Genomic DNA, 22,458 nt, shown 5'->3' with positions numbered 1-22,458 from the left:
TTCCTGCAATGGTGTTGTCACCTATTTCAATTGCTGCTCAATGCCTGTCCTGTTCATGCCAATCTTAGTTCCCAGTCTCTCCAAAAATCTTCAGCTATCTGAAATTACATAGTAATATCTATGCTTGCAAAGCACCCTTCCTTTAGTAAACATAGAAAATGGAAGAGTCTGCAGCTGTCTTTAAATTATGTGCTTCTCAAGTGAGAAATGATGGCACTAGAGAAAACATTATTTTCCTCCTCCTCGGCTTTCATCATAGCTTTAAAAACCATTCTTAGTCAGGTATAATTTACAGTAGGAGGTAAGAAGACACATGATGCACAGTTACTCTCCACCATCTGCAGAAAATGTCTCACCTTTCACTTGTGGCGCATAACATAAAATATATTCAATGCAAATTGCTAGTTTCAGGAATCTTGTTTCGGTGTCTCTGTAAGTACTATCAATACACCATGAATTTAGAGCTGTCTGTGTTCTTTTCTTCACCATTCCAATGCTTTCTTAGAAGTGATGTACTTTTGAGTCTGATTTGTATGTTCAGGGTTCAAGCTGATCGCCTGATGAAGTGCAGAGAAGAAAATGGCCTGCACCCCAATTCTTTGGTAACATTTCTCCCCACCCACAAAAATACTTTTTTCTCTCTGCAGCATGTGGAGTGGCTCAGCCACAAGGGAAATTATTTCTAAATGATTTATCTATTACATTCGTTTATAAAACTGTATGCCTGGCACCAACCATTTTAAAACAACAATTTCTTACACATGCAAAGAATGCCTTTTTAGAGATTTTCTACTGGGACACATATATGAATCACCTAAAAATCATGGAAGGACAAGTCTATTTACACCTTGTTTCTCATTTCCACTCCTCCCATGGCCATGTTTCTGGTTGCTGTGCCCACCAGCCTGTGTGTAGTGTTGTTTAGTGCCAGACCGGTACATAATAAGACCTAATTCATCCATGAGTGATATAATAATATATATTGCTATGAGTTTGTGTGTGCAAGACACCCTAAATTGCTGGGTCCAGCAGGTGCTGGAATCTGAATTAATTTAATTAAGGCTTGATGTGTCAAAAGCCAACTAAACAAGGCTAGGCTAACCTCCTGTGTGAGGTGATAGCTAGACCTTGTGTATTAGGCTGTGTGACAGAAATGCTAATCTCCTGGAATCAACAAGTGTTGAAAGCTAAGGCTGGTATCTTCATGAGGTGATAGCCTGGTGGATGAGCCACTGAAGGACCACAATGAATCAAAGGAACCTACATTTTTTTTTGGGGGGGGGCAAATATTGGACCATTGTGGGGACTTCTTCACAACGAGCAATGAGGTCTGGATAACCATCTTCAATGGGGTTGTTCCACAGCAGATCACCCCATCTTTACAACATCTGTGCCCCCAGTTCCAGTCACCACACAGAAGCAGAGTAAGTTACAAAATAGTTTACTGCTGCAGTAGATAAGTTCTGGATGTAGGTAATTGAAGAGGCGAAGAAGAAATTGAAAGAATATTTTGAAGATAATTGGGACAAAGGAACGAAGAAGAGTGTGGTCTGGGACGCAGGCAAGGCGGTGATGAGGGGGTACTTTATCCAACAGAACTCGATTAAAAGAAAGAATAGAGAAAAGGAAAAGAAGGAACTATTAAGACAAATTATGGAAAACGAACAGAAACTGATAAAAAAGCCAAATAATGCCAGAATCAAACAAAGTATTAAAGTGTTGCAAAAGGAGTTCGAAATGATGATAAACAAAGAAGTTGAATGGAATATTAAAAGATTAAGACAAAAGAATTTTGAATTTGCAAATAAAGCAGGGAAGTGGCTGGCATGGCAGACTAAGGAAAGAAAAGAGCGAAATACAATAAACAAAATAGAGGTGGGTGGAGAGGAGATAACCAACCCTAAGGGGATTAGGAAAGGATTTTTGGATTTCTACAAACAACTGTATAGAAGGAAAGAAAAGAACAACACAAGGAAAATAGAAAGATATTTAAAAGAGAAAGAAGTACAGAAGATTCCAACAGAGGCACAAGAGAGACTGAACACCCCAATAAGATTGGAAGAGATAAAAGAGGCAATCAAAAAACTGAAAAATGGAAAAGCCCCGGGACCAGATGGCTTTACAGCAAGGTACTATAAAGAACTAGAGACAACTCTGATACAACCAATGAAAGAAGTGATGAATATGATTTTGAAGGAGAAAGAGATTCCGGAGACGTGGAGAGAAGCACTCATAACATTTATTCCAAAAGACGATGCAGATCTGACGCAAGTCAGAAATTATAGGCCAATCTCCCTATTGAATACGGATTATAAAATCTTCGCAGGGATACTGGCAGAAAGGCTGAAAAAGGTTTTACAAGGAATTATACATGAAGATCAGGCAGGCTTCCTTCCCGGCAGACAGATGAGAGACAATGTGAGAAATATTGTAAATATTATAGAATATCTGTCTGCTAGGAATGAGAAGCAGGCAATGCTAATGTTTGTGGATGCTGAAAAAGCATTTGATAATGTATCATGGGACTTTCTGCTGAAAAACATCGAACAGAGGGATATGGGCAACGATTTTTTCAACGGAGTAAAGGCGATATACACGGAGCAAAGAGCCAGATTGATAGTAAATAGTGTGATTTCAGAAGAAATAAAAATCTCAAAAGGCACTAGACAAGGCTGTCCACTGTCCCCATTGATATTCATCATGGTTCTGGAGGTGTTACTAGACTCAATAAGGAAAAAAGAAAGAATAAAAGGGGTGGCGGTAGGAAAAGACCAACATAAAGTAAGAGCCTTCGCAGATGACTTGGTGCTGACGGCTGAAGATCCGCTGGAGTCAGCTACAGAAATATTGGATGAAATTGAGAAATTTGGAGAGGTAGCGGGGTTCATAATAAATAGGAAGAAAACAAAAATCATGGTTAAAAATATGGAGAAATCAGCGACGGAAGAATTGCAGCAACAAACAGGAATTGAAATCGTCAAAAAAGTGAAATACTTAGGAATTTGGCTGACCCCAAAAAATATCGACCTATACCAGAATAACTATACACCGACATGGAATAAAATTAAGAAGGACTTGATAATATGGAATAGACTAAAATTATCCATTTGGGGCAGAATTTCTCTAATTAAGATGTCAGTATTGCCCAAAATGTTATTCCTATTCCAAATGCTACCGATCTTAAAAGGAACGTTGATTTTTAAAGAATGGCAGAGGTTGATCACAAGATATGTTTGGCAGGGGAAAAAACCAAGAATTAAACATAAATTATTGATAGATGCAAAGGAAAGGGGGGGTTTTGCCCTGCCCGACTTAAAGATATATTAAGAGTCAGCATGCTTATGTTGGCTGAAAGAATGGATCAACCTGAAAAACACAAAGCTGTTAGATCTGGAAGGATTCGATAATAGAGCTGGATGGCACGCCCATTTATGGAAGGAGAAGAAAAAGGGTTATAAATCATTTGAAAACCATATCTTTCGGAGAGCCTTGCTGGAGGTATGGGATAGATATAAAAACATTCTGGAAGTCGGAGTCCCACATTGGCTGTCCCCATTAGAGGTGTTGGCAGTTAAAAAAGTTAATATGAGAGACAACTGGGCGACTTATGGAGAATTGGTGAGGAAGGAAGGGGGAAAATGGAGGATAAAACCATACGAGGAAATAAAAGGGCAGGTTTATGATTGGCTACACTACCTCCAAATAAACGAAATGTTTAAGAGGGATGAAAAAGAAAAAGGGTATAGAGAAAGAGAATCCAAATTTCAAATAGAAATAGTGAATAACAACCATAAGGTGATTTCAAAAATGTATAAAATCTTGTTAGAATGGTATACGATGGATGAGGGGGTGAAAGATACGATGATTCAATGGGCCAGAGATTTGGGACAAAACATAGAAATAGATGATTGGTACAAAATATGGAACGAAAACATAAAATTTACAGCCTGTGTCTCCCTAAAAGAGAACTCAATGAAGATGGTGTATAGATGGTACCTGACGCCAGTAAGATTAGCTAGAATGTATAAAATCAGTAATAAATGTTGGAGGTGTGGAGAGAAGGAGGGTACATTCATGCACATGTGGTGGGAGTGCAGCAAAATAAGGGAATTTTGGGGGACTATACACAGTGAACTGAAGAAAATATTAGGATATAATTTTGTTAAAAAACCGGAAATTTTTCTATTAGGAATAACAAGAAGGGATATAATAAGGAAAGACTGTAAATTTTTTCAATATGCTATTACGGCGGCAAGGATGCTGGTGGCCCAGAATTGGAAAGGAAAAGAGGTCCCGACTCTGGAAGACTGGAGGGCTAAACTTATGGATTACGCAGAATTGGACAAATTAACAGGCAAAATAAGATATCAAAAAGATCAGAAATTTTTGGAAAACTGGGGGAAATTTACGGATTATTTGGAAATCGTATGTGAGGAACAGACAACGTTAGTGTGTCTCAAAGAAGCTTTGTGAAAGAGTGAGGAACATTACGCAAAGAGAAACATAGAAAGAATTGTAACGTTTAATGGTAATGTTGAAGCTAAGAAATGTGTAGATAGGATAGAGGGTGCGAAAGATTGTCGGGAAAGTTGAGGGAGGTCTAAACAGAGAAGAGAGATGAGATGTAATGGGATACAAATAAGTTTTTCTTTTTTGTGTTGCTAAAATTCAATAAAAATATATGAAAAAAAAAATAAGTTCTGGATGTAGATACACATAATGCTTGTAGGCTTTTGCAAATACCGATATATACAAATAAAGTATCCATCTTGGCTGTGAGTCCTAGAAGACATGCTCCCTACCTCCCAATACTTTTTTCCAGCAGGTCTGAAATGGCAGCATTCTGACTGACTCCAGCTACAAAAAGCTGAGGCTGCTGAACAGAATCTTAGGCTGGGGCGTTGTTGTTGTGAAGGACATTGTTGCTATTGTTGATGCTACTTTTTTGTATCCTTAATTTGAATTTTATTATTTATGTGGAAATCGTTCAATTGAGTTGTGCACTTTTTGATTTTTTTATGACTACTTTTATTATGCTTATAGTTATGCCTTGAGTATGGTTTAAACTTTGGAAAGGTGGCATACAAATATAATGATTGATTATCTTTGCTGCTCCAGCAATTCGAGACGTAACACATACCCCAGCTCACAGATGGACTCACAAACTGACCCTGGTCTAATAAGCTGACAGGCCTTAATCACTTATATAGCTGGCACTGGGTCTTTACCATAGCAACTGGCATGACTGACTGTACACCTGTCGGCTTAGCTCATCCATGGGATAATACATTCTCATGAAGGAAATTAACACTTCCCCCATGTCTATTTACTTCAATATGCTCATAACTCAAACACTGACTGGTGGGAGGGAAACAAAGGTATGTTAGAGGTGTGACCACAGAACATTTCTCAACCCAGGGACAACCTGCTATTAATGTGTAAAGGAAAACCTCATATGCACTCTCTTAATAACAGCAGCACATGGCCAAAGGTGCAGACAATCAGTTACATTTTCATCTTAAGTGAAACAGCAACTATACAACTATAAATGGTAACTGCAAAAAGGCCCTAGGTCCAGTAAGAACTCATACAAGTTGTAACGGTTAAGGCTACACAGAAAGCATGAGAATTCTTGTTAAAGGTTGCCTTGAGAATAGTGGTGGAATAGCACTAATTTGATCCTTGCAGAGGAGTTGAGCTACAAATTCTGCACATCATACACTATCCAGAACTTAGCTCGGATACACCTTCAAATACCCAAGGACCATGGAAAATGGCTGAACACTGAAGGGTGTTGGCACTGATCATGTGTGAGGATGCTGGTATTGGCAATGAGCAAAAGCACAGCACTTGACATTGCCACTCATTCCTTTTGAAGAAGCAAAAGAAATTTGCCTGTCAGAATGGAGTCAGCTCATCCTTCTTTTGTTTGTCTGAACTAGTTGACAGAATATTTGCTGCTGCTTACTCCAATTAAAGCCCTTGTTATGCAAAACCCTTATTGTCCTCGGAGTCTCAGCATAATATTAAAATGTGTTCCTTGATACAGAGTACCCATGGTTAATCTTTTATGTATCACAAGTATTTTGCTTTCCATTCATTTCTTGTTTGTTTCTCTGGTGTATAGCTGCACACACACACACACACACACACACACACACAATTATTCCAAAGGCATTTAATTTTAGTGAAGGTAACCAGCAGGTGTGTTGCGCAAAAACTCCTAAATTGCTATTCTTGTTGCTATGTCTATTATTTTATTATTATGCTTCACTGGAATGTAAAGGATGCAGCCACAGTGTTTCAAGGCTCATTGTCATTTGGCAACATAATGCACAGATTGTATTATCTTCTGTAAGATTTGCATATAGAAGTAACTTAATCTGGACTTATAATATCATACCTTATAAAGAGGATTGAAAATATTTACTGAAAGACACTTTACCGAAATACATGAAGTAAGGTTTTCATGTAAAACTCTATTCAACTGCTGGTGTCATATTACAACAAAACTGAAGGTTTAGAGATTAAGAGAGCAACCTCAGCTATAGGAAGCTGCCATAAATTGGGTCAGCCTAAATTATCCCTACTCCAAAATTTTCAGGAACCTCTGGGTGGGGCTACTGCCAGCTGAACAAGGTTTGTCACTCTCTCCTAGCTCCACCCCACCCCCACCATGCCCTCAGAAACATCCTTGTTGGATCCCTGGGGGATCAGACCTAAGGTCTATCTGGTCCAGCAGTCTGTTCCCACAGTTGCCCAGTGGGACCCTATTTTCAATATTGGCTGACTCCCATGGGGTGGGGGGCAGACTTCCAACCCCAAGTGAAATGTCATTCCATCAGCAAGGGCTGAGTGGAATAAGGCATTGATCCTCAACCTATTACCATGTCAAGCCCACTTCAAGATAGTTGTGGCCTGATTTCACCAAACACTTGTGTCCAGTTTGAGTAATTTCCAGCACTCTCATGAGCCACAGATATATGCCCGCCTGGGCAAGCTTTCTTGTGTTCTGAATTCATTCATCCAAAACAATACTCCCTATTTTCATAGTCAGGAGAATAGCTTAAATGGATTAGAACCTTTGCTTTATCTATAAATATGCACGGCAAAGGTGGCAAAATCTATGCTTTTACCATCTTCATTGTGAGTATGAAACGGTAGTTCTGTTCATCTATATAACTAATCCATATTTCATGAATGGGCATATTTGGGGGAGTCAGTAAAATCCCCTTTCTCCTTGCTATGCTTCCTCTCTTTTTCAAATGTCTTTAAGGAAACCATATCCCAGGCATCTCCCCCTTTTTTTCCTGTTAATCACCACCACCAAAAGCCTATGCCAGTCAACCAATGTTGTAAGGGCTTTAGCATTAGAACAGATGTTGGAGGGAAAGGAGGAGAGCAGGCTGATGAGAGCACCAGAAATACAGAGCTAGTGAGGAAATTTGTCTCTAGCTGGCCTTGACATATGTGAATCAGTAATGAACAAAAGGTCTCTCAAAGAGCAGGATGCCTTTCTTTCAGAGCTGCCTTTTGAAATAAAAATAAAAGATGCTAGCATCATATGAAGTTGTGATGGAGGGTTGGGAGAATTTTCTGGGCTGGTTTGCACATACGGGTTAACTCAAAGTTGCAACAAGGAATACAGTTATATTCAGTGCTATTTTTCTAGAAAAAGAGGTGCAGGAACTTTCCATGAATGCCTCCCTTGTTCCCTTATAATGGCAATGGCACCCACCTGAGATATGCTGGAGCTGAGTCTCCACAAGTTCCAGCTGGGGGAAAAAAAAGCCCAGGTTATATTATACACTATTATACTTTCTCTCCAGTGCTTTTCTTCTAGAAAAAAAGGTGCTGGAAACCTTGAGTACCCTCAGAAAAAAGCATGGCACCTATCTGTCTATCTGTCTGTCTCGCTAGCAATAACATTTCCCCTCCTTCCTTCTTTGTCTTTCTCTGGGCATATCTGTACTAGTTTAACAGTTGTGTCATTTCATCTTTCTAAGGAACTTAAGGAACTGGAATTATCTGTGTGCCTAGAAAACAGGTATATGGGACACGGGTGGCGCTGTGGGTAAAACCTCAGCACCTAGGACTTGCTGATCGCATGGTTGGCGGTTCGAATCCCTGTGGCGGGGTGAGCTCCCATCGTTTGGTCCCAGCTCCTGCCAACCTAGCAGTTCGAAAGCACCCCCGGGTGCAAGTAGATAAATAGGTACCGCTTTATAGCGGGAAGGTAAACGGTGTTTCCGTGTGCTGCTCTGGTGCCGGTTCACCAGAGCAGCTTCGTCACGCTGGCCACGTGACCCGGAAGTATCTGCGGACAGCGCTGGCTCCTGGCCTCTAGAGTAAGATGAGCGCACAACCCTAGAGTCTGTCAAGATTGGCCTGTACGGGCAGGGGTACCTTTACCTTTAGAAGACAGGTAGATCACTAACAGACACACAGGGCCTGGTACTACTGGTCTGACTCACTTTAGACCCGGTTAGGACCCAATATAGCCTTTATTTTATAAAGGTAGAAACTGTTAAATCAGTGCAAGGTACAATGACTATAATAAGCACACACCTATTTTCCTCCTGTGAACAAGAAGTTCAGGTTTTACAAACTGCTTCTCTGATTTATGGCACCCTATCACAATGTGATTAGAGTCTGAGATAGCTGGAATTCTTGAAATCGTAGTTAACAATACCAATGAAAGCAGCATCCCTGCAAAGGTCCTATTGGAAAAAGAAAATGAGAGTGCTAAAAAAGGAAGCTATGCTCTAAATATTAGATAAGTGAGTGATTTTCTTGCCTTGTTTCTTCTCAGAACCATGCAATCATCATTATGAAATCCCCATAGAGCTCTGCTTCATTGACAAGGGAGAGAGAGGGAAAAAATCTGAAAGTTTGTCTTTTTAGGAAGAAATCTATGCCTTCAAGGTAGAGGTTCCATCTGTATTCAGAAAACAAGCTCATTTGGCTATAACCCTCATCATGCACCGTGATGGTGATGAAATAAATAAAATCCAGAAAGAACACCCCCCCTAAACACACAGATCAGGAGTCCCTGATTCCATTTCAAAATTGATCTGAAATGGCACCAAAGCCCAACATTTCAATTCAGTTCAGAATGGGTCCACTCTTATAACGAGCCCTTCCTGTTGCCACATCTGCCTCCTCCGCTTTCCCACCAAAATGCATGCAGTGGTCATGACAGTGGGAAGGAGTTAAGTTGAAGGTCCTTGCAGTGGGTTGTACAGACTGCTGTGATACAAGCTGCAACATCTGAGACCACCAGGAACCATAGTTCTCCTAAGCTCCTAGATTACATATATACAACAATGCATGCTTCATAAGTTATTTTTCATAGGTCATGGCAGTACTAGATACTGTTGCTACAGCAGTGCTTAGAGTATCAACATTATCCCTCAACACATGGTTAGCTTGCAAAAGGGACATTATTCCACTTAGAGGGCTTGCAATTGTGTTCAGATAGGTCTCTGGGTCATCCTAAGGAGATAATTTGAAGTCTTGTAGCACCATACTTTGGTTTGTGTGTGAAGAGGATAGATAGATAGATGATAGAAGACAGATAAATAAATGATAGATAAATAAATGATATGTTAGTTTTCTCTGAAGAAATCGCCTCTATCTGTTACTCTGCTGATAAAAATAATATCTAGTTATGATTGACACACAGATAAGCTTGGCGTGCTGATTTGCAAATTAAAGGATTGTAAATTGTCCCACATGGTGAATTTTGCAGGAAAATTCCCCAGAAATGCAAATCAGCACAAGGGAATTGGTTCTCATTGTTAACAGGTATCAAATAATACTTCCCAGTTATGAAAAGCCACATTTCAGTGGTCAAATTAGATACAGACTGCATGCCTATTCATAGCCTGTACTTTCTTCCTATGCTTGGGAGAATTCTTAAAAGCTGACATAATGTACCTTAATCACAATCTTTGTCATTATGGAAAGCTGGATTCCATGTGAAGGGCACCTCTTTATTCAATTATAACTTATAAAGCCAAGCAGAATGTTTATTAGACACAGATAACAGTTAAACAGGATAAAAGATACATGGAACAGGACAATGATATACATTTAGATGGCACTGGACTATTAGACTAAAAAGGCAAAAGGTTGCCAGAAGAAGGCATCTTCCTTTCATGACTGGAGATCTCACACAGTGCCTGTTCAGTCACTGAAAAACATTGCCTTTTATTTGTCATCTGTAGTGATTTTCCGTGGCTCAATCTTTCAACATATTGCTGCCACTATTCTGCTCCTGAATTAAATTCCTCCATTTTTCTTATTACCATTGGTAAGTTCCCATTTATTTGCATGGCGATACCCACCCCCTCCCACAGATGAAATAAATAAAGACACAAGAGACCGGAATTAAGGTTAATGGGCGAAAATGGCCACAACTTTATTGATTACAGGTAAGAGCGGTATTGGCTTAGGCATTGGCCCCCCTAATAGAATAACCGGTCTGACAGGGGAGGGTTAATCACCAGCAGGGGGAGCACCCCAGATGTACATCCGTAGGCGCTCCCCGAGGGGTTACCGCTCGGGAGCGCGCTTTAGGCCCTAGCCTCCGTAGGTTTCGGACGAGGCAACGCCCCCCGGAGTCCTTTAACGAACTACCCTCCAAGCAATGGGGGAGGTGATGGCGATCCTCCCCCCCCCAACCTCATTTGCATAACCATACCCTGGCCAATGCCTAACCGCCAAAACCAGAAAGTTGTGATGTTTGCTACGAGGTAGGCGAAAAAGCCAAGTGGCTCCAAAATACAGCCAATTAGCCAAATGGAAAAACTCCTACCAGGCCCCTTGCGGCGACCAGCCGAAGCCCATAGCAAAGTCCAGAAGCCTGCCTAAAGGGTGGGTGGGTGGGAAACCGCTGGAGCTGCCGAGGAGGAAAAGGGGCGAGCCCCAGGCTGCCCTGACCTTAAGTGCCCCCCGGTAGACCCGCCCCCGACGCCAGCCATTGGCTGGCGGAGCCAGAGATGAATATGCATGAGCCTGCTGAATCTCGCGGGGCTGGGATAGCCCCGCGATGATGCGGGTGGGGGCGCGCGCCCGCAACCCCCCCTCCGTAGTTCGGGAGGGGCTTTAACTAGGTACTGCCACCGCTGCTTGCTCCAGTGGCCAACTCTGTCTACCTGCCAACCTCTCCCTCCTTCACATCAGACCAATACCTTTCCATTTTCCCTTACAGTTCACCCCAATCCCTTTTGAAAGAGGGCAAGAATCAATTGAGAGTTGTTTGGTAAGCTGCTGTCTGAAGCACCTCCATTAAACTGCTCACCTAGGCACCTGCCACCCATGCTGTTTGCTCCTGCCAGCCTGTCATTTTATCATGCAAACTGCAGTGTGATGACAACCTTACATTTTTATGTATATAGGAAGATATAAAGCAAGGTTACTCACTATGTAGACCCAGAGCAAGAGGCTGTTAATTTATGTACAGAGTAACACATAACAACGTAAGTAAATGAAAGTAATCACAAGAACAAGCTGAAGGTTGCAATCTTACTTCCAATCTAAACTAGGTGATACTGGTTTCTAGCTTTCACAGTTTTGGGGAGAAAACACATTTGGAACTATGCCAATTCAAGATTCAAGCCAAGTTTTGCTTTGGCCTGACAACCTGTTACTTGGGAAATAAAGCTTCAGTGCCTCACACAGCTCTGCTCCTTTTACACAGTGGCTACTCTTGCCTATGATGCCCTAAGCCACTCTGTCTTTTATGATACGTATTCAAATCTGTACTACTTGCTCTGAACACAGAATTTGAGTTTCCTTGAATTGGACTTTGTATTCCTTCTTCCAGAATACATAGGTCTCTGACTCTGGCTGCCACTGTCTGCTCCCTATTTCGGTAAATAATCTGTTCTAAGAAATGAACTATGTAATTAGTATACACAGGAACCATTTTGAATATGTAATGTTCAGGCTACAGGGCAGAAGATACTGGCATTTGCTGCTTAAGAATAATAAATGACTTCTCACAATGATTTAAAAAGAGTTACTCTCCCCCGCCCGCCCCCCACCTGCTTTGCTAATGCATCATACTTTTATTCCATTAAAGAGATCCTCATGAGAATGGCAGGTTCGGAAATTCTGTGGGTAGTTTCAGTGCAATATAATACATTCTAATGCTAGCTGAAAGGCACACCAGTCAATCCACTTGCTGGATGGTTGACCTTTATTAAGTGACACAACAATAAATAATAATGTTCAAGTGAATGAAACTGACTTCATAATAGTACTGAGTGATTTTAAATAAATGCCATTATTTCAGAAAGCATCTGGCTCCTGACCGTATGAAAGCAGAATAGTCTTTATGTCTATTAAATAAAGAGCTAAATGTACCATAGCTTGTGTTGCAAAAGAATTTAGATCACAGAGCATAGAACTCCCAAGGTCCCACCCATGGAAGTTTGCCCTACAATTGTGCCCAAATGACTGCTCAATATTCTCCACTCCATTTGTTTGCAGAACAACTGAAACGACTTTTTCAGTGAATTTCTCTATGGCAGTAGAGGGGAAATTCCAGACCATGGGTCTGCTAGTTCTTGGAGGTTAGCCTGCCATGACATTTGGAGCTAACTATGCCCACCTCACCTATACAATGCCAAGCATGGGAAAATTCAAGCCATGCCTTGAGCCTAGAATGGGGTATCTTTGCCCAGCCAGACACTGCTGAACCACATCTTCCATTATCCAAAAAGCATGGCCAAGGATGATGGGAGTTGTAGGTCAGTGATAACTGGGGAGCTATTCCTCACACTTGGTCTTCATTGCCACTACAAGTGACAACAGGAGCAGCAGTGTTAGCAGCCTGAGCATCATTCTGCACCCTCCCAAATAATGCCACTATTATTTGAAAGCTTCACATGTTAATTCATGAATGTTAAGTTCTTGCAAAAAAGCACAGAGAAGTGCCTTCTTTTGCAGGGAACGTCCTAAGGATTTCTTCTTCAAATTGTATACAGTCTTATAAAGACATATTCTGAATACCAGAGGTTCATATTCCAAGATGTAAAAATGGTGAACATTGTTTTTTTTGTGATCAGTCCAGTGTTCACAACAAAGTTCTGACTTTGAGGCTAGTAACCACAGATGACCACATTTCCCATTCTCATCTCTCAACAAGAAGCAAGTGCCTTCAGGAAGAAAAATGGTGCAATGTAGCTCTGTGTGGTTTATGCCTTTGGGAAAAGGCTCAGGCATCCAGACAAGTTGGATATGTTTCAGATCTTTTCTGTCTAAGGAGACTCAAACCAGATGTGAATGCCACAGTTTCTTCTTTTAAAAAAAGTCTGAAGCAAGTACATCCAGCTACAACTTTATTTTTAAAAAAATGTCCATGTGGTGATGCTTTAGAGTGATTTTTAAAAATTTATTTTTAGGGCAAATAGCTACCCCTAATTTTACACACTATCTGTGGGTGCAGAAAGTGGGGGAGATTTCACTGAATATTCTTGCAAGGGGTGGTGACATTCTCCCAAATTTCAGGTGGGGTTAAAATCCTTTTCAGCAAATTCTCTTCTGATAAACTTCAGCTCAATTAATGTGGACAACTCTGTTGTTAAGTCTTTGTTAATCTACTGACAAGTAACGGGCTAAGCAATGGGTTCTGGAAAGAGTAGAAACTGGGCGTGGCATTTTACAGAATATTTTCCATGAGATGACCAAAATTCTCCACAAAGGACTAAAAGAACCAATATGCCTATATCTAGCTATATCTAATCTATCTATATCTATATCAATATCTGTACTTGTCCAGCCATAACATTTGCTGTTCTTGTAATATGCAGACAGCCTAACACACTTCTCTTTTCAGAATTATTATGAGGAGGAAAAAGAAACTTTGCATTTATACCATCTTGAGATTCTTGGGGAAAGAGTGGGGCTTCATGTGACAGACAATAACTTTGCCTTCCAACTGTTAATGTTGAACTAAGGCTGCATCCCAATGTTGGTTAAAACAGGCTGAATATAACTAGTTCTTGGATTGTGTGCAGGTGTTTTAAGAATATAAGAGGATCCTGTTGAATCATGCCAATGGCCCATCTAGTCCAGCATCCTGTTCTCACCCTGATGCCTGTAGGATGCCTGCCAATTTACCGTACATGAGGCTATGCTTGCAGGCCCTACCCTCATCAACACCAACCCCTGACATTCACACATTCACCACAAGATCTTCAAAGGAGAAACTATGCACATGTAGCTGCATGCTTGTGGACTCCCACATGATCAGGAACTCTGTTCAATCACATGAAAGCTTGTATTCATACACCTGAAGATGTGTACCTGCACAGGTGGTGGTGAGTTCGAAAATGGTGTCAGAAGTGTTTGTGGTTGGAAAACATCAGTGTGACAGCAATGAAATGCAGCCCCAGATAACGTGGTCTCTGGGGATTATGGCTAAACCATAAGAGATGAGAAGCATACCATTCAAATATGGTATTAAGCAAACTGTATTTCACCTTAGATGTTGCAGTTCTCTGCATCGTCTCTCACTTTCCTTCGTAAATGTAATCTTCATAGAATTTGGATGACAGTCTCCAAAGAAAGAGTGAGCAAATTTCTCCTCTTTGGTGGATCATTATATTATTCACAAATGCCCTGGGTGAGTGAAATTATGAAGGATGCTTGTTGACAGTTATTTCTACTGTTTGTGGTGTTTGTGTACAAAAAATGACTATGAGGCCCTCAAAACCTTATATAAGAGATTGACAGTGATTCTGGGTAAATTTACTACAAGCCTTTATTGGCAAGTGTCGCATGCGATTTATTCGGATCTGTATGTTTAAACTTTAAAGCCCTGTTCCCATTCCAGGTCTTGTTTCAGAGCCATTGAGAATCGTAGCTTAGCAGAAGCAGTCATTTCTCATAATTTCATTTTGACAGATGACTACTTTGTATCACAGGGAAATAAAAATGTTTTTCAGTCGAATACTACAGTTTCCTGCGTCTCCCAAATCTTCGCTGCTCATTTACACTCCATGCCTGATAACTTTTTCGACTTACCTGAAGGGTACTTCTGTTGAGTAGAGACACTCCAAGGCAAAATCAATCTTGCTAATGGTGGAGAGAATTGTGGCACCTCAGTTGGTACTACAGGTTATTTAGCATAAACATATGTGTTCCCATTAAGGGCTATCCACAGCCAGCTTGAATGAGCCACTTGTGTAAGAGGTTTTGTTTATAAATCTGAGACTAATTTCCCCAGTCTCTTCTATATGTGCCATGTGGCAAAACTGTACCAACGTCACTGCACAGGCATACAAATATATTTATTTGAGAGCAGAACTCAAAGTCATTATGTACAGGATTTTCCCTTTCTCTCAATAGTGCAATAGATAGTCTCAAAGCTTCTTTATTATCTTTTCAAAGACATTTTTGTTGCTGATTTTGGAGAGTGCTGCAAAGTTAATGTGTCCAAGGCCTTGTGTTGTATCCAGTTTTTTAAATTAAAAATGGTGCTGGTACTCACCATGAAGTTGTAATGGTAAGTGCCACAGTATTAAAATGGGGGGGGGGCGGTGGGGTGGTGGCAGGGAAGGTGCTGGTACTGCGTATTCTTAAGTACTCCTAGAAAAAAGCACTGGTGGTATTCAGCTAAGATTCTTTGTTGACATGCATAAACGAAAATAATACAAAGGAACCAGGAGAGGGAGGGGAGGGAATTCAGGAGATTCAAGGAATCCCAAAATATGGATTCAATATTAAGAGTGTATATAGATGTTTTAATTGATTTATTTTATGTCCTTTTAAATTTCTTTTCATGTAATGATTGTTTATTGTGAAAATAAATAAAAAATTATTTGAAAATCCAGCTAAAAGTGTAGTCACATGGCAGTTTATTCTGTTTTCGTGGCTTTCCTCTATCTGTTAAGTTGCATATTATATTTGAGCTTTCACAGGACATCAAAGCAACCTCTGGAACTGTAGTCCATGTGTAGTGCTCATTTCTATGTTATTTGCTTCCCCCAAAAATCCTTTTGCAAATAATATGGAAATGGGTGCTAAACCTCCACTATATTGAGTGCCCAGGCAGAGACTCCTGACCCCAAGAGCCACCTGGAAGAAATGAATGACTCATGGCAACATGTTATGAGATTAAATTGGCCACAACTTTATTTAAACTTTCAAATGTAGGAAGACCTTGGCTTAGGAATTGGGCGTGTATCCCTCCCAGTCCCCAGCCAGGGATTTGAGGCACACCAGGGTAATCAGATCTGTTTGGGAAGTGGGCTGGCTCTGGAAGATGTTTGTTTACGTAGAGTGCCCACCCCCATTTCACTGCAACACTGGGGAGTGCACTGACAACCTTTCAGTGTATGGTCAGTGACTCCCCTCCAACTCAGCCCCTTTAACAGACAACCCTGGCATCACCGCCATGGGGGAGGCATGCACCACCGCTTCATGCCCCCCCCCCCATTTAGGGAACATAGACTAAAGGATTCCGCCCAAGGCCTAAAACCACCAATGTTGTGACAGCTGCTACGGGCAAGGCAAAACCTGCAAATGCAGGGAAATTCTTTCTTGGTCCCTTAACAGCAACCATCCTAAGACCGTAGTTGCACCGGCATACATGTAAAAGAAGTTAACCTGTAATAAAAGAGCATTAAACAAATGGCAGGTAGGGCAGGTGAAGCTCTGGAGCCAACTGCACACTCTCAGGTAGGCTCCACCCCTTTTAACTATGCGAAGAGCTCCGCCTCCCCTCGCCACAGATAGGTTCATTAGAACTAAGGTTTGGTGGGAACCTCAAAGGGCTGTGATATGGGAAGGCGGACCAGGAACTTCTGCCGTTGTCTCACAATCGGGGTGCCCTCCGTCTGATGGGAGAGCGGTCATTCTGCTATAGTTCCAGAAGTGGCTTTTACATCATGTGAAAGCTCAGAGATAATGTGAAAATTAAGAGTTAGGAGAGCATCATGAAAATGGAACAAACTGCCATGTGAATGCAGCCTAAATCATTGCATGCATGGAAGGACTTCTGCGAGGACAACAGAACTTCCCCGTTGCACCCCCAAATTGGTTGTGCTGCACATGCACAATGATCTGGTGGGATACAGCCCATCATTGTTATTTTGCTCTCCTCTCCTAGTGGAATTTAGCTCCAATCTGGATGATCTGCAGCATGGGCTTATCAAAAGACACCATGGTTAATAACTTTGGTTCACACAAATTAACCATCCATAGAAAACATAAATACTATACAATAACTGTATTGCACATGGATGACTGATAAAAGGTGTTCTAGACTCTCACTAATCTAGAAGGCTGGGGTACAAGTCTCACCCCAACCACAAACAAGCTGCTCTTGAAGAATGCTATAGGATATTGTGATCTTAAATTGGAAAATCTCTGATTGCAATCTCACCTTGACAGGACTGTGTGTGCTGCTGTAGCAATGGAAAAAATGCATGAAGGAAGGATTAGACTGGACCTTGAGAAAACTGGCTCCAGAATTGTGTTGTAATTCCACTGGAGATGTAGGATGATGGAGCCACATTAATGTGCCTTATGATGGTCCTGCCATAAGTCAACTCTAATAAGCCAGATGGCTTTTTGCTGTTCTTTCATCCTGGTGTCGTACATAAAGACTATCTTATTCTATAGATGTAACAGCAAACACTTTTGACGTTTCGTCTAAAGAGGAACCTCTGGTTTCACTTCCAATTCTGTGTCAGCTGAAATTCTGTGGCCTCTGTAGATGGAGGTGCACCTCCCAACCACTCCCACCCTGTTTTTCACAGACTTAGAGGTTGTGTGCCACTTATCTCAGGCCATTAGACGCAGTCATAATGTCACAGTCTTTTTAACATCACACAATATATTGCCACTTCCCTGAATGGTCTCTGTAATTCATCCATGGTGTCTTCAGAAGGAATGCGCAGTTCCTTCATAAGCAGCTCTTATTGGAAAGCACTCTTGTTGGTGGTTTGTTTAAATCGGCTGCTTAAAACTGTGTAATTAATTCAGTATACAAAAGAAATATGACATATGGTTACCATAAAGGAACTGCAGGCCTAGTGGAGATAAATCAATCCTTAGCTAGAAGAAACAGATGTTTCCTGCAAATTCAGATTGTTGTTTCACAACCTTACAAGGTCTGGGATTTCATCACTGACTGCCTTCAGCCATCATATAAACTATTTGCATTTGCAGCCCATCTAGAAAGAGCATAAATAAATGTTTTAGCTTACATCAATGGAACAAACTGTGGCCAAACAGTTCAAGTGTGGCACAATAAGAACCCTAGCAATTGATGTGACGTAATGGCTAGAGAGCTGGAGTTGCTCCCAGGTGTCTTGAATTCAAATCCTACTCACTGGGTGACCTTGAGCTAGCTATCCCTCAATCTAGCAAACCCCACAAAATTGATGTGAGGATAAACTGATGGGTCAAGAATAATGAATGCTGCCCTGAATTCTTTGGAAGAAAGGAGGGATAAAAATGTAATAAATGTAAGACATAGAGAAAGAAATATTGGCATCTGATAGAACTATAGCCATTACTCATAGACTCCTCCCCTTCCATCCAGTTACATTGATTCACACTAGAAAAAGATTCCTGTCAAATTGCAGTTTTTGAAGCCACAATCCACCATGTTCTATCAACTTTTCCCCTATGGTGAAGAAAACAGGGGTGCAGGGCAGTACAACTCCATGACCTTTCCCCCCCCAGACCAAGAATAGTGACATCATCTGCCAGAGTCCTGGGTAATTGGCATATTCTCTTTGTTCTGAAAAGTGAATGAGATTTTCAGATTTGTCAGTGACAAATTAACTTAAAGGAAATAACGAGAATAAGGGAAATAATCAAGCAGAGCATGGATACACTTTTCCTTTTCTTTGATTTGGTTCCCACTTCATGCTAGCAATTTAAATCGTAACGCTGATTTGCATTTCTAATTAAAGGCTAAAGGTTGCATTTTGGCAGGCTGAAAATCTTTTGTTAAAGCTCATTGTGGCCAATGGGTTGAACCTGGGCAGGCTCCACTGAGTGGAGTAGGACTTATGCAGCCATGTTAATCCTAATGAATTGGGCATTTTACTACCGGTATGTACTGATGCTCTATGTATGTGCAAGTATGCACATGAATTAACAAGTATGTAATGAATAAACACAGGTGGCTACATTTCTTTCTCTACTTAATGGTGTGGCTATGGGCCTGTCATGGTGAGCTCTTGCATTTCTGACTGTATCCCTGCTGCTGCTTCAATCCTTGCCAAATCTATTCAAGAGGAGAGGCATAGGAGAAGCTGCCCAGTGAGCAACGTGGGAATCCTCCCAATTTCCCTTGCCCTTTGTAAAGTTCTGGGGAAGAAGGTTGTTCATACAGTGTGGACAGATGCCAGCTGAGATGATCCTCCCTAGCATTTGTATCTGTCTCAATGGGCCAGAAAGCAGTGTGCTGTTTACCCATTTGAATGGAGGCTCCAGCCACAGCTTACTTGCATATGCCATGGGATTTGTTTCAATGCAAATTATACAGTTAGTAATACCGAGTTTTAAAAGGTAAAAGAAAAGTGGCTGGGAGACAAAAAATAATGTATGTGCAAGAGCTATCCAGGTCCATGCATTTTGGATTCTCTAAACTGCACATACACTTTTGCCAGTGTTTAGTTTCCCTGGTTTCTCTCCTTAATTAAGAACTGTTTCTTTTCCATTGTGCTGATGGCTCCTGGACCCAGAATACAAGTGCGTGCTCCAAGTAAATCTCTGCCATGGTTTTCTTATAAGGAAGTTGGAACAGAATGCCTTAGCCAGGGTCACCATGACAGCTTGAAATCTCCTGGGCTACAGCGATCAAGCAGGAATTTGCTTTGCTGGATCTAAATTTGGATTAAAATATTACACTGCCATCTGGTAAATGAAAGTGAAGACTGTAGGACATGATGCAATAGGGGTAGTCATGATAAATGAAAAGGGCAAGGAAGTTATGCAGATGCTACTACTTTTGTACACTGCAACACAGCATGGCTTTAATCAGTATTTGAAAATAATCAAAGGTTCCGGATGCATGATTGTGGCCAGATATTTGTGTATGCCATGATAATCTGTGTCATATTCACCTTCTCCTGATAAATGGGCAGCTTTTGCAAGGAAGCATAAACATCTATAGGACATCAAAGCAATTGGCATTGAGCCTGAGCTTTAAAGTTTTCACGCACACTCCTCTGAAGCGATCCTCCCCACTTTCAATCCAAGTTAGTGCTTTTATTCCCAAATGTCACCTGTTTGTTTTATAGGAGTGTTCCGAGATGTGTAGCATTTAAAAGAATTATCTAGCAGGACAGGACATGCCCAAAAGGTTAAGTGAAATTATAAGGTTTTAGGGCAGTTGTCTGCCCTGACATTGTTCTCATTATCAAAATGCTGAATAGAGTCTCTAAAGGATAAAACCTATGACTCTGGTCTGGTCTGTTAACAATTAAACCACTTTAGCTCAGGCATAACCACTTAAGAAGTCTGATCAACCTTCTGTTGTGAGACCTTTGATGTCCAAATTGAATTGTTAACTACACAGTCTGCAGACTCCAATCCATTTTCCATTACCTCTTCACTTACCTGGACAAACAGAGGTAAAGTTTCCACTTAGGAACTGATCCATCAGCAAATCTCTTAAAATATTAGAGACCTTGTTCCATGCTTTATCTGTTCCTTAAAATCAAATGGATTTATGTGCAGTGCTTAGACAGCTAACATTCCCTCTGGCTTTATCAAGGTGATTGCTTACATAAGAACTGTGGATTGCCAGAATGCTACATTGCTAGGAGGATGAAAAATGGGGCAGCCCCAATATCACCCCATGGTAGAGTTGCCACCTGTCCTATATAATACATGATTGTCCCATATTTCTATTTAAAATGCTGCATCCCGTATCGATACAGTTTTGTCCTGTGTTTCAGCTCTTCTCTCTCTCTGTGTGTGTGAAGTTAGGAATCCTCTCCAAGTACAGGTGTTTGAAAGGGTGTGTGAAAGGTCATGTATTTAAGCTCTGCGTAGCCAAACAAAGACAGATTTACAAATTCATGCTGATGTGTGTGCGACAATTTCCAGAGAGCTCATCCTGTTAGGCTGCAATAGATTGCAATGGATTGTTTTAAAGTCGCTTCAGCACCAGAGAGAGAGGGGGGGAATCACCCCCCAAAGATGCTGCCCCACCCTGTCCTGTATTCTGCCAGAACAAAGATGGCAACCTCACCCCTTGGGAGCATCCTTCATCCCCACCAGAATCTTACTGCAGCTGCGAAGGTCTTGATCTGGTATGACTATGCAGGAATTGAGACTTTTCCCTTCTTTAGTTTGCCACTACAATTACTGGAATTTCTAAAATTCTTCTTGGCTTTTGAGCTGGAAGTGGCCCAAAAGTTCAACGTTTTGATATTTGGACCAAACTGGCTAAAGTTTTGAGGGAACAAGGGGCTGGGGACACTCACCCCCTTTCACATTGCCTCACTGCTTCCACCTGCATCTTGCAATGCAGTCCTCGCAGTTGCTGGTAGCTGCTGCCACCTCCCAGTGCTCTTCTAAAGAGAACTAGACACAGCAGACCCTAAGGACATCACCAGTGGAGATTAGCTATCAGTGGTTCATGCATCTGGAAATACAGTTGTCTGTAGCAGGGGTGGGATATTTTTTTCAAGAGCCACATTCCTTCAGGGGTCATGTGTTGAGGGCCACAAGTCAAGGGTGAGTCAAGCCACATTCCTCTGTTTAGATTATCACAACCCAAGCTTCTCCCCTTTTCTTTCTTTCTTAAAATTTGTTACACACATTAAGATTTGTTACATCATTACCATCATCATTTACCACTGTCACCCCACATCCACTTACTGCCTTTTATATATTCTGCAGTATGACAAGTTTTCATATTCCTCTCTTAGATTAGCGCCCCGTGACTTTTTGCTATAGGTTTTTTCTTTGTTGTGTTTCTTCTTAATTTTCCAAGTTCAGCACTTTCCATCTTGCGTTTTGGATTTTTCAAAGAATCGCATGACAGACCTTTCTCACAACGAACACTCCAGATCTTAAGATCTGATAGTGTGTATCACCCATGTAATTGCTGATTGCAATTGCTTGCTGCACAATTGCTAAATGTGCGAATCGCTTTGCATCTGCCTTTGACCTCAGAGAAACACAGCTTTAGCAAAGCTGCAAGTTTTTTGCCCGTGTTCTTGTCCCTTCCTTTGTGTTCGATTAATATGGTTGGAGTGAACATCTCAGTATTGTGCATGGGAGGAAGCAGTTGCCCGGGCATATAATTGGGTTCCCAGTAGAACCAGCAGAAATAAGACAACCTGTGGCTTCTGATTGTGGCCCTCGACACAAGAAGGCTTACATTCAGGAGCACATGAAAGAAGCAGAGATTTCTGTGACATCTGTGGAAGGCAGTTTTAGCGTTGCTGCTCTTAGGACTGCAACACACAGGTG

Source organism: Podarcis melisellensis, assembly GCF_964234715.1.
Source record: "Podarcis melisellensis genome assembly, chromosome: 7".
NCBI classification, from domain to species: domain Eukaryota; kingdom Metazoa; phylum Chordata; class Lepidosauria; order Squamata; family Lacertidae; genus Podarcis; species Podarcis melisellensis.
Note: the sequence above shows the minus strand (reverse complement) of the source record.